This window comes from Dipodomys spectabilis, unplaced genomic scaffold, assembly GCF_019054845.1.
Source record: "Dipodomys spectabilis isolate Male_0828 unplaced genomic scaffold, ASM1905484v1 ptg000186l, whole genome shotgun sequence".
Taxonomy (NCBI): Eukaryota; Metazoa; Chordata; class Mammalia; order Rodentia; family Heteromyidae; genus Dipodomys; species Dipodomys spectabilis.
This window is the reverse complement of record NW_024870863.1, coordinates 550,480-563,457: the sequence shown is the minus strand read 5'-3', so window position 1 is coordinate 563,457 and position 12,978 is coordinate 550,480. Positions and strand designations below refer to the sequence as shown.

The following is a 12,978-nucleotide window of genomic DNA, read 5'->3' as shown; positions in this document are numbered from 1 at the left end:
GACTGCCTCAAAAAACAAGGTCTGGGGGTTGAAGGTGTAGCTCAAATATTAGAGTACCAGCCAGTGAGCAAAAGCATCAGATACTGAGTTTGAATGGTGTCTTTGTCTTCAAAATAAGTAAAGAAAGAGAGAAAGAGACAGACAAAGAGAGAGAGAGAGACAGAGAGACAGAGGAAGAAAGATAGAAAGATAGAAAGAAAGATAGAAAGAAAGAAAGAAAGAAAGAAAGAAAGAAAGAAAGAAAGAAAGAAAGAAAGAAAAAAGAAAGAAAGAAAGAAAGATAAGGGCTAAAATGTGCCTTGATGCTACGTGTTTGATTAGCACATGAAAAACCCTGGCTGTAATTCCTAGCATAGATAGGAGGAAGAGTGGGGGAAAGCAAGAAGAGCAGGACAGAGAGGGAAAGCGGGAGGGGGAAGGGAGAGGGAGAGGTCTCTGTGAAAAGAACATGCTAACTAATGGGTCTAGAATGTTGCTTTATAAGGCATAGCTAACTATAGTGACTCCTGTAGTTGTCTATTGTGGTGCAAAAAAAGTTCCCAACACTGTGTGACTGGCATTATCTCAGGTCAGGTATAGAAATCTGGCTCAGCTGGGTGACATGAAGTTGTTGTCAGCTGACTGTGGGACTGCAGTATCACCCTGGCTTTCCTGTGCAGATATTAACCCAAGATCATTCATGGGAATTGGGGGAATGCCTGGCCTCCTCCACAAGCAGGATTCTCATAAGGCCTTAGCTAATAGTTTCACCCATTTGCAGCTATGATATCAAGAGGGGCATGCACAAACAGACAGTGAGGGACTCAGTCAGAGACAGGGTCCAGCTGCCCCTTTGCTGATGCTTGCTGCCAACACTATCTAAATCAGAATTATTGGATTGTGGATATGGGGCCTCAGTTGGGGATGTCTGGCTTTCCTTTCCTGGCTCTACAGTAATGGATTCTTCTATTGTTAGAATAATGGCTCTTTTTTCTTACTAATGCCTCATTTCCCCTGTAGCAAGCTCTCAGAGTGGATGTTTTCTCCATGATCATGAACATAACTCCTTTCATATGAAAATGGTTGTTGATAAAATCTGCCATTTAGGTGAGATGAAGACAAAGGTTTCATTGGTTCAGGTTAATTCTGAACCACACAGCAAGCCCAGCAGCTGTAGACTTTGTGAAAGCAAGGGAGCCAGGCTGCATCCCAGTGAACCATATTTATGGACACAGACATTTGCATTTCATGTAGCACCATGTGTCAAAACTATTTTCACAGACTCCATGCAGTCAAGTAAGAACAAGACTTGCCCTGCAAGTCTTTGTTCTCTGTGACAGACAAGCAGATGGATTGCTCACATCCATTGTTGCTCACATGGAACTCCTCTGATTTGTGCTGATTACTCCATGTTCTACAGCCCCTTCAGGACATGATTGAGAATGCTGGACCTGGCCAATTGTGCTCTGAACCATGTGGACATGAACTTCTTGGCAGACTGTATCCATGCTGCCCAGCTGGATGTGTTGCACCTCAGTAGACACAATCTGCTTCATTTATATCCCTCTACTTTCCTCAAGCTGCGGCAACAGGTTGTCCAGATAGTGCGGGTGTGGACCCCAGTGGAGTGTGCTATTACCCATAGCTATGTGGTCATGATGATCCTGGGCCTGTGTTCCTGCCACTATCTCTAGGAGCTCAAGTTCCTTGCTAACCTGCTGTCAGCCTGCACCCTCAACTGCCTCTTCTCTGCACTGTGTAAACTCCCTGAACTTCATTACATGGAGTTCCTGGTGCCTAAGGAATGTTACCTGGAGAGTACCAGGATGGCTGGCATGTCCACATATGATCAGTAGAAATATGCTTGATTGCAGAAGAGCTGCATGCCGTGCTACTATGGGCCAAGCAGGAAGACATCCCCACCTCCCACCACTCTTCAGGAGTTTTCACCCAATAGTTAATGAGACCAGCAATGAGCTTTGTGCTTTCTTTCTTCAAGCTTTCAAAACTGCTTTAGAAAACTTTCCCAGAACACTAAAACAAGTAGAGTAGGCCCTTGAATTGTGCTAAGGAAATGTCTTGCATTTCAACCAGCCCTGTTGCCCAGAGATCAATCCCTATATCAGATCCTAAGCCTGAGATGTAAGCAACTGTAGTTTCAATGAAAAACCTTTGTTAGAGAAAGCTGTAGATAAACATGACAGACAATGTAGGAAGAAAACATGCCTTCTAAATGTGACATCGGAGGCCCTGGGGTTCAAGTCTTTTTCCTTTTTTTGTGCCAGTCCTGGGGCTTGAACTCAGGGCCTTTGCACTGCCCCTGAACTTATTTTACTCAAGGCTATCACTGTACCACTTGAGCCACAGCACCACTTCTGGTGTTTTCTGCTTATGTGTTGCTGAGGAATCAAACCCATGAATTCATGCATGCTAGGGAAGCATTCTATCACTGAGACATATTCCCAGCTAGGTGAAGCTGTTTCAGCAGAGGTCCAGGCATTGTGGTAGAGTGTTCAATTGGACCTAGGGCAGCATGTATTGGAAGCAGTAACAGGGAAAAATCAGATCACTTGTCACAGAATACAAATAAAAGGTAATGGGTACATTTCTTATCAAGCATTGTTGCCTCCCACTTTGTTTCCTCTTACCATCCCTAATAAGAAATGTACTCATTACCTTGCTCATGTACTCATGTAATTGTAACTTCTCTGTAAGGTATTTTCACAAATGTGTGTATGTGTGTGTGTGTGTGTGTGTGTGTGTGTGTGTGTGTGTGTATGAATACAAATAAAAGAGATCTCATAGAAAAACAAACGAGAAAAAGACTGAAAATGGAAAGTAAAATGGAAAGGGAAGCCGACTTTTGGGCCTAGCAGAAACTCAGCAGAGCTGGTAGGAATTGTTCTGCATGGTGTGGCAATATTTCCTGGAGAATGTTTGCAGGGAATAGAAGCAGGGCTGGTTTTTGGTTGTTACCAGTGGCTTTGTGCTTGTTTTGCTCTGCATCCAGCTCAGTGAAAGCCTGAATTGAGGGTGAGTGAAAGATTCACTCTTGCCTAATTCCTCCAGCTCAAGTAAGACACCAGGTATAAGAAAACAGGAGTGGCCACATGCCTGTCAGCAGGCAGGTTCCAATCAGTGCCTGGCCAAGGATATAACACTTGGTCCCCAGGGGACAATAGCCCTTCATCCAGAGTAGAACATTCAACTTGTGGGCCTGGTCAAGGACGTCTCCTTGTGGCCTAAGAGAGCATAAGCCACTTTTCATTTTCTGCTTCCTTGTGAAAACAAGCCCTATATAAGTCCAGCCAAAATATAGTCCCTCGAACAACCTCCAAACCTGAAAGGTCTGTGCACCTTGCTGGCAATAAACAGTCCTCACCTGTTGATCATCGAGTCTGGCCTATTCCTTTTCTGTTTTCCTCCATTTTCCTAACAGTGAGAATGCTGAAATAGGTATGTGGGTTCAGGAGACAATCATTCCCAGGTTGCCAATGGATGTTCATGGCTACTTCTAGATTTTAGGTCTGCTCCTACTCTATTCTTACTTTGAGGTTACCTGAGATATCCTTAAAACGAATTCCCCTCATTAATGTCTAAGACAACTTAATCACTGTTATTTCAATTCTTACAGGGTCTGAGAATGAGTCCATCAAAGCGGGCTTAGAGATTAAAGAAGTTTGTTAGGTGCTACAGAAGTTGTCCTGCCAGGAACACAGTGTAGACTTGGGAGCTAACACTATGACCCTAAACATGGACACAGCCTAGGCTAATGAAGGCAAAAAACACAAGCTGGTACAAGCTGCAAAGTTCTATTAATATGATAACATCAACTTTTTTTTTTCAAACAAGGGACTTTTACAATAGCAGTTTCCTGTTATTTCATTCCTCAGTTTCAAGCAAGAGATTATTGCATTCCTCAGTTCCCCGTAAGAGGTTAATATCCTGACTCAGTGTCCTTGCTTGGTCTTGGGGTCTTTTATCCTAAGGGATCCTTACATTCCCCCTTCTTTTTGTAACTGAGTCAAATTCTTGACTCTTCTTCCTGACTCAGGAGGCTGTACTGGGCCTGAAGGGCCATCAGCTTGACAGTCCCAATTATTTTTTCTATAAGTGATATCAAAGAGTTAACCACACAGGAACCAGTAATAACAAGTAGAAGAAATAGTATAATTGCTGGTGGCTAGGGATACTAGCCACCAGGCCAAAAGGCTTTGAGCCCATACTAGATCTAGTTTAGCGGATGGGTGCTGGTGGAGTCCTTCACACAGTTTATCTAGAACCTTTATGTTTTTTTCTCCAGCCGTGATTCATTTACACAGTATCAGCACTCTTCCCTTAGAAAAACATAGGTTGCCTCTTTGGAAGCTGTGAGAAGGTCTAGTGCGCTATAATTCTGCAAGGCCACCCCCACTAGAGAGTTCAGTTGTTTTTGTATGCATGCCAGAGACACTGAAGAGGCATGAGTATCCTCATCGACCCTCTCCTCAAATTCCTGAGCTAGTTTTAAACTATGTCTTACAGCACCTCCAGAAAAAGCTGCTCCTCCAACAGAGGTAACCAGACTCACCCCTAACAGTATAGGAATAAAATCTGTCCTGTTGCTTAAGAGGTGGGATAACAATCTCTGAAAATTTTCACTTTTGGTATAAAGATTTAATTGGGGAACTGCTGTTATCAAAATCCAAGAGTCCAAGGTTGGATTAATGTATGACCATAGGCTTCCATTGCACCAGAACATAGTAGGAGAAGGGGTGTGACATCAAGATGCCTGAAGCATTTTGTCATATTCCACAAGTTGAGTTGGTTGGTAAAATTAAATTGCTACAATCAGGGACATTACAATAGCAGAAGTAAGAAAACTGTCCCCTTGTCTCTTTGATTCTAAACTGCCAGTGGTAGTTAACAGCATTTAGAGCACAGAAGCATAAATCAAAAATTATGATGAGATAAGTCTTAGCTTGAGAGGCTTTTCGGTGTCCTTATACACCATCCATTTATCTCTTCTGGTAGCCGGGCCACCTTAAGTGGTGAAGCGTGGATCCAGGACCAGATCCCATTCACCTTGACAGAGGTTGGAGCTGTTAGGATAGCAGTATAAGGTCCTTTCCACTGAGGAGAGATAGTTTGTTTTTGATGTCATATGACCCACACAGTGTCTCATGGTCAGTAATGATGGCCAACTACAGGGGCTGCCTGCAGGAGTGCCTGAAATTGGGAATGGAGTTCCTGTTGAACAGTCTGCAGTGCCTGTAAAGACTGGAGCAGTCATCTATGTCAACATTGCAGTATTTAAGCGAGGACACAAGAAGGATGGTCTGCCAAACATCATTTCACAGGGCATAAACCCTTTGGAATAGAGAATGCAATGGGAGCGCAAAAGGGCAAAGGGAAGGAGTCATTCAGTCCTGGTAAATTTAAGAGAATCCCCTCTCACAATGAGTCTACCTGGCTGCTCTAATTAGCTAAACCAGCATCTAGATTGAAGTGAGCATATCCTTCCTCCCTACCATACAGATAAACATAAAAAATAGTTCCACATCAGTTCACCCATCCTGACTCTATGTATATGAAAGCTAGCTTAATTTCATACCAACTTACTCATAAGCTTCATTTTTAAGACATACTCCTACCATTTATTACATACTTAAACTTTCTGCGGTTTGTCTTCTTCCCCTTTTCACTGTGACAAACATTTTAAGACAATCCTTATTTTTATATCCTTTTTTTTTTTTAATCCAGAGGAGATTTTTTTTTTCAATTCCTTTCTAAGGCTTTCTTTACTACACTCTTTCTTTCCCTGAGTTTCTTTGTGGCTTTTGGGCCCATTTTATTTCTTTGGCTTGAGGAACCAGATTACCAGAACTGCCTCAAGGCATCCCTTGGGTGGAGAATTTTGTTAGATTTTTATTTCCAATAGCTGGGGTGAGTTTCATTCCTCTTACTACCTCCATTGATAAAGATCTCTCCTTTATAGCCATTGTTGGAAGCGGCCTTTTACCACACCCGAACCAAGCAAGGCTTTGATTGTAGAGTGGATTTCTAGTTTCCTAATCCTTGAAGTGCCTGAGGCAAGCCAGTGATATCATCCTTGCCCTCAATATCTACTGTGGGAATAGAGAAGAGTTACTGGATATCACTGAAATAATATGCCACAGACTCAGTTTCAGCAGATCCAAAGCAGCTTTCCACTGGGAAGCAGTCAGAGGTGATGAAGTCAGGCAGGAGTCCAGTCCACTGTCACTATGGTCAACATGGTCAGGATGACAACATAGATTTCCATCCATATGACTATCAGGCCGTCCTTGAACTTTATCCAGAAGGGTGGGTAGAAGCAGCAGCAGGATTATCACACATTTTTCTGGGCTGCAAATTTCTACTAAGACTGGTTAAAGATATGTGGCATAGGTTGATAGGCGTGTGTCCAGCTGGTTTTTAAGGCAACATTTGAGGCAGTGGCCCAGGACAATTGACAAGGGTGACAACTTTTATTAATTAGATAGTTCTTTTAATAAGGCTTGTAACCATTTCCAAAATGTGCAGTTTCCACGCTTATAAAATGTTAGCACTATGTCCCATGCCTCTTCCTTTTCAGGTAAGGAAAAAATTATTTCCAACCCCTTTTTGTGGCTATCAGTTCTTTAATACAAGAACACATGCACAAAGACATTAGAGAGGGATATGATACAATTCAAATAACATCTGGAGCTTGATAATACTGTGCAAATGTGAATGTCTTAGAATCAGTAAATGAGAGTGGTTATATAAGATGTTAATAGTATGTTCATAGTAAAAAAGCAGTGAAGAAGTATGTGGGAACTCTCACTACTCTTTGCAACTCTTCTTTGAGTTTAAAATAATTTCAAAACAAGAAGGCTTTCAAGACAAGATATGGCTTAGGTATATCCATCCCATTTTTTTGGTTTTGTTTTTGAGAAAAGTGTTAAATCTTTAAAGAAGAAGCATTCACCCAAAGGGAGACAAAACATTCAAATCCAACTATGACTCCCTAACCTGTGGCATATATCTCTGAATTTTTTATTTCCCTATAACTTCTCAAAGTTCAAGATAGTTCTCAATTTGACACTTCGAGATTTGACTCATGGAGGTACTTGGCACCAAAGGTGAGCATGTAAGAAGCAACATTAGCCAGGCACCAGTGGTTCACACCTGTAAACCTAGCTACTGAGGAGGCTGATCTGAGGATCACAATTCAAAACCAGCATGGGCAGGAAACTCCCTGCGATTCTTTTTTATTTTGGGGTTGGGGTCGTGTCGTGGGGCCTGAATTCTGGGCCTGGGTGCTGTCCCTCAGCTCTTCAGCTCAAGGCTAGCACTCTGCCACTTGAGCCACAGCGCCACTTCTGGATTTTTTTCTGCTTATGTGGTGCTGAAGAATCAAACCCAGGGCCTCAAGCATGCAAGGACAGCTCTCTACCACTGAGCCACCTTCCCAGCCCTCCCTTCGATTCTTATCTCCAAATAATCACCAGAAAACCAAATAGAGTTCTCGCCCTCAGCTGAAGAGCACAGGGACAGCGCCAATCCCAAAGTTCAAGCCTTACTACCACCAAAAAAAGAGAGAAACAACATTAAAGCTGTTTGTTTTTTGGGCTTTGTGTATAAGCTACACATTCCTCAATTGTGAAATCAAACAGTTTAGCATAATCTCCACTTATTTATGATGCATTAGGCTTTGCAGCAATAAATAAGCCCCATGATGAAAGTACCTCATTCTGTTCACAGCTTTGTACCCAGTATTCAGGACAACACTTGATATTCACTGAAAAGAAAAGAGGCCATTATAATAAGAGATAATGCCTCGATAAAAGACATAAGGTCTGGGGATATCAACTTTCCACCACCCCCCTACCTCAAGAGCCCTCAAACAAGCCCAGATGAGCTGGTTTCTAAGATGATGTCCAGGTCCAATAGGCACTTTAGGCAGGTGACCTCTCTCCTGGGGACAAAGCAGCCAAAGTTTTGCGAAACTATTGCTGGAAACTTATTTTGGAACTCTTGGGGCAAAAGAACACTGAGAATTGCTTTGATGTGCTGATGTTTTCATCATTTTCTTGGCACTTCAAAGACATAATAGTCGAGAAGCCAGCAGCAACAGCTAGCTCTGCTCAAAGCTTCAGGGTAATCCGTTTGTATGACACTTCTAGCTCCACTAGGATTAAGGTGCACTCCCATCCATAGATGGTGAATTTGCCAACACAATGCTACAAATGACCAGACTTCGTTTCTTTAGACAGCCTAAGAAGTTTGTGTGTAAGTAATAGGTAGCTACCTCTTACTGTCCCCTCCAATGTCCCTGGAAACATCAGCTTTTGATGTCACATTGGCAATATAGGAATTGTCTACATGACCAAGGGTGGAGTCACAAAGAGGGCACTCCAGCCCAGGAATGCTAGCTAGTGAATTGAGAGGCCTCATGGAGGGAAGACCATATTCCAAGCAATTTCCAATCTATGACTCTTTCTCTAAGCTCTTTAGGGAGGTCTTCCATTTCACTGTTGTCTTTTTCATTCATTCCATATTAGCTGCAGCTCTGAGTGCCCAGTCAAAATCCTGGCAGATGGGATTGGGCAGAAACCTGAGTTACTGCCCAAAGAGGTATTATGTCTCATTCTCCCTGGAGACAGAATGCATCTTCCAAGAAAGCTTGCTCAGCCTCTTGGAGAGGAGCACACATGAGCTGAATCCTGACAACAGGAGGAAGAAAAGTTCAGAGGAGGTTTCAGGAGCCAGGGGGCAGAAAAGTCTTTTTTGTTTGTTTGTTTTATTATTAATAAGTTTTATTGTTAAAATATTGTACAGAGGGGTTACAATTACATGAGCAAGGTAATGAGTATATTTCTTATTAAGCATTGTTGCCTCCTTTTTTTCCCCTTACCATCCCTACCAGCCCAACCCCCCCTCTGCCCTCTGCTGAAAAGTCTTTACATTACAAGGGACAGTCACTTCCATAGGAAGTGTCTAAAGACTAGAAGTACCCGTGGACAGTGTCAGCTGGCAAAGGCATACTCAACCATCAGTTGATTTCATTCAGGCATAACATCCCAGTACTTGTAATATTCAGTTGTTGAAACTCAGGGGTTTGAGGACAACACAGGACTTACATCCAAGTTCACTGTAGAAAAAGCAACTGAAATGTGCTCTTTCCTAAGTTTGTAAACAAGTAGCCTTATTCAAACACCAAACAATAAAACCAGATTACATTAAGTCAGGAAGCAGGTGCAGGTAGTTCTCTTTTTTTATTTCTTTTCTTTTAAAATTTATGTGTTGTCATGCGTATTTGTGTACATGCACAACAAACCTGGGCCTATACATGGTCCCTGAACTTTATTACTTAATGCTAGCGTGTTCTGTCACTTGAACCACTGCTCAACTTCTAGTAGTTAATTGAAGGTAAGGTTCTCGTGGGTTTCACTCTTACTAAGCTGACTTTGACCCACAATCCTCAGATCTCAGACTCCTTAGTTGCTAGGAATACAGGTTTGAACTATTGGAATCCAGAGGTTCATTAACTGCCAGGAATGGGATTGATAGATGACTAGTTCCAAGGTAATGATGAGATTATGGATGTCTGGGTAGAAGGTGAGAAAAGGGAGAAAGGATGTAAAAAGATTGGAGCTAAAACATGGCAGGGAGATGCCTCATGTGGTGAAGGCTTCGGTAGGGTCTAGTGGGATGAAATCACAGGCTTTGAGACTGTCAGTTTTGGCTGCCTCCATCTTGAAACCATGGACAGAATGGGTAAGCTTTCTATGGCTAGAAACCCTTTGGGTGATGACACAAACCATAGGAGATGTATGAAGATAAGAAGTCACCCAGGGGTGGCTCACACTTGTAATCCTAGCTACTTGGAAGGATGAGATCTGAGGATTGTGTTTCAAAGCCATCCTGGGCAGGAAAGTTCATTGCCTCTTATATTTAATTAACCAGCAAAAAATTGGAAGCAGAAGTGTGGCTAAAATGGGAGGCTGACAACCTTGAACAAAAACAGCTAAGGAAGAGCATGAGGCTTTCAGTTCAAACTCCAATACTGGTACACAAAATAGAGCATAGATAGACAGACAGAGAGATTAGATAGATAGATAGATAGATAGATAGATAGATAGATAGATAGATAGATAGATAGATAGATAGATAGATAGATAGATAGATAGATAGATAGATAGATAGATGGATAGTTGGATGGATGGATGGATGGATGGATGGATGGATGGATGGATGGATGGATGGATGGATAGATAGATAGATATATAGATAGATAGATAGATAGATAGATAGATAGATAGATAGATAGATAGATAGATAGATAGATAGATAGATAGATAGATAGATAGGTAGGTAGGTAGGTAGGTAGGTAGGTAGGTAGGTAGGTAGATAGATAGATAGATAGATAGATAGATAGATAGATAGATAGATAGATAGATAGATAGATAGATAGATAGATAGATAGATAGATAGATAGATAGATAGATAGATAGATAGATAGATAGATAGGTAGATAGATAGATAGATAGATAGGTAGGTAGGTAGGTAGGTAGATCGATCGATCGATCGATCGATCGATCGATAGATAGATCGATAGATAGATAGATAGATAGATAGATAGATAGATAGATAGATAGATAGATAGATAGATAGATAGATAGATAGATAGATAGATAGATAGATAGATAGATAGATAGATAGATAGATAGATAGATAGGTAGATAGGTAGGTAGGTAGGTAGGTAGGTAGGTAGGTAGGTAGGTAGGTAGGTAGGTAGGTAGGTAGGTAGGTAGATAGATAGATAGATAGATAGATAGATAGATAGATAGATAGATAGATAGATAGATAGATAGATAGATAGATAGATAGATAGATAGATAGATAGATAGATAGATAGATAGATAGATAGATAGATAGATAGATAGATAGATAGATAGATAGATAGATAGATAGATAGGTAGATAGATAGGTAGATAGGTAGGTAGGTAGGTAGGTAGGTAGGTAGGTAGGTAGGTAGGTAGGTAGGTGGGTAGGTAGGTAGATAGATAGGTAGGTAGGTAGATAGATAGATAGATAGATAGATAGATAGATAGATAGATAGATAGATAGATAGATAGATAGATAGATAGATAGATAGATAGATAGATAGATAGATAGATAGATAGATAGATAGATAGATAGATAGATAGATAGATAGATAATGGACTAATGGACTTCAGGTACTGTAAGGAATATCCTATCTCAAGTTGGGAGACATGGACTGGAGATTGGGGTGGTTAGTCTTCAGTGTGCAACCATAAAGCTTCCCTATCTGATAGAAACCTGGTGGGAAGACAAAGCCATGCCAGTGTGTCAGGGTGATGTCAGGGCCAGCTCTAAAGCAAGGAGGCTATCAGAATCTGTGTTCTGCCTACGAAGAAGAGAACTCATTGTTCTAGAAAGTGAGGGAATTGATACCTAAATTACCCATCTTGAATAGAAATGGAAGTGGAGTTGTTTTTACGATAACTTAATATTCTGTCTAAGAGCTATTTCTGTACATACTACCTCCTAAATAAAAGCAGGTTTATTGACAAAAATACCAGTTATGTATGATTATACATTTCAATAAAACAATTGTAGTACTTAATACTTTAGGGAATATATGTTCTGAATATAATGTTCTGAAAATGTTGTTATTCCCTATTTTTACCTGATACATAGTGTACTATGTGCTACCACATGATGTTCAGATGCATGTATAACATGGCATATTTTTTAAATCAGAGTAATTCTAGTGTGAGTTAGTGCAAAGTAGTCAATCAGAACATGTAGTCTATAGAACTGGCAGATGGCATGATCAGCTGCAAAAAGTTAGCTGACATGGATATGGGGGAAGAGGGCTACAGAAGAATAAAGAGTATGCTCAAAATGTTGAGTACATAAGGATGGGGCAATAAATCTTTGAAGTCATAACATTACAAGAAACAGAAAGGATAGCCACCAATCGGAAAGCCATCTTCAAGGACTACAATTCTCCCTATTTAACCCAAGACCAATCTCTGTAATGAGGAAGATGGCCAAGATGGGTGACCTGGGCCGAATTGCCCTTTTCTCTGTGGTGTGTCTATAATATGTTCTCTTTGTCATTTTTCTCGTCTACTAAACCCTTCGATCATCTTTACATGTTTTCTTCTTACCTAATTTTCCTTATGCTGGATGCAAGGACCCAGGTTGGATAGCTGTCTTATAATTTGTGGTAACATGTAATGGATTCCATTAAGTATGTTTTATTCTGATTTAGGCTCAATGAATGGACACAATTCTATCTGTCTGTCTGATCTGTTCAAATACATCATTTATAGTGAACACAATAAAAATTCTGTCTTCAAGCCTTAAATATTTGTCATTACCTATCTGTCACCCTTGTATGTGAAGGTACACCTGAACCTCTTCTTCCTAAGTGTACTTTATACAAACATTTGGGACTACATAATTTCTTGAGCATGGTTCTGGTTGGATGAAGACAGCTATTTGTGTTTAGAAAGTATTTCAATATGTTGCTTAGGTGAGTCCTGAACTTGAACTCTAACTCAAGCTCACTTGAACTTCTGGCTTTAGGTTCCAGAATAGCTAGAACTATAGACATATGAGACAAGCAGAAATGGTCAGATAAGTTGATGCTAGGTGAAATGAACCCCAAGATAACTCTATTATTTTTAACACTTTGTTTTTGTTTTGCTTCCTGTGTCAAGAATACCTTTTCCTTTCAATATGCATGCAGTATTTTAAGAATTGCTTTCCAGTTAGTTGAATACATTCAGTAATAATTTTATCACCTAGGTTATTTTTCCAGACCTTGCCTAGGAAGGACATATGGTGCTGAGGCATGCTTGCCCAGAATATATTCCTCTCTCTGTGACTTTCTTTGAGGAATATTCAGATGGGTCAAAGATGAGGCATATTTCATTACTTAATGTATTTTGTCAAGCTGTCCACAAAACACTTAATTAA

At 40.8% G+C, this 12,978-nt stretch overlaps 1 pseudogene; it reads left to right on the top strand.

The window, feature by feature from the left end:
- LOC122121191 overlaps positions 1-2,031 on the top strand; it is a 149,457-nt pseudogene extending 147,426 nt beyond the window's left edge.
- Positions 2,032-12,978: the final 10,947 nt, after the last annotated feature.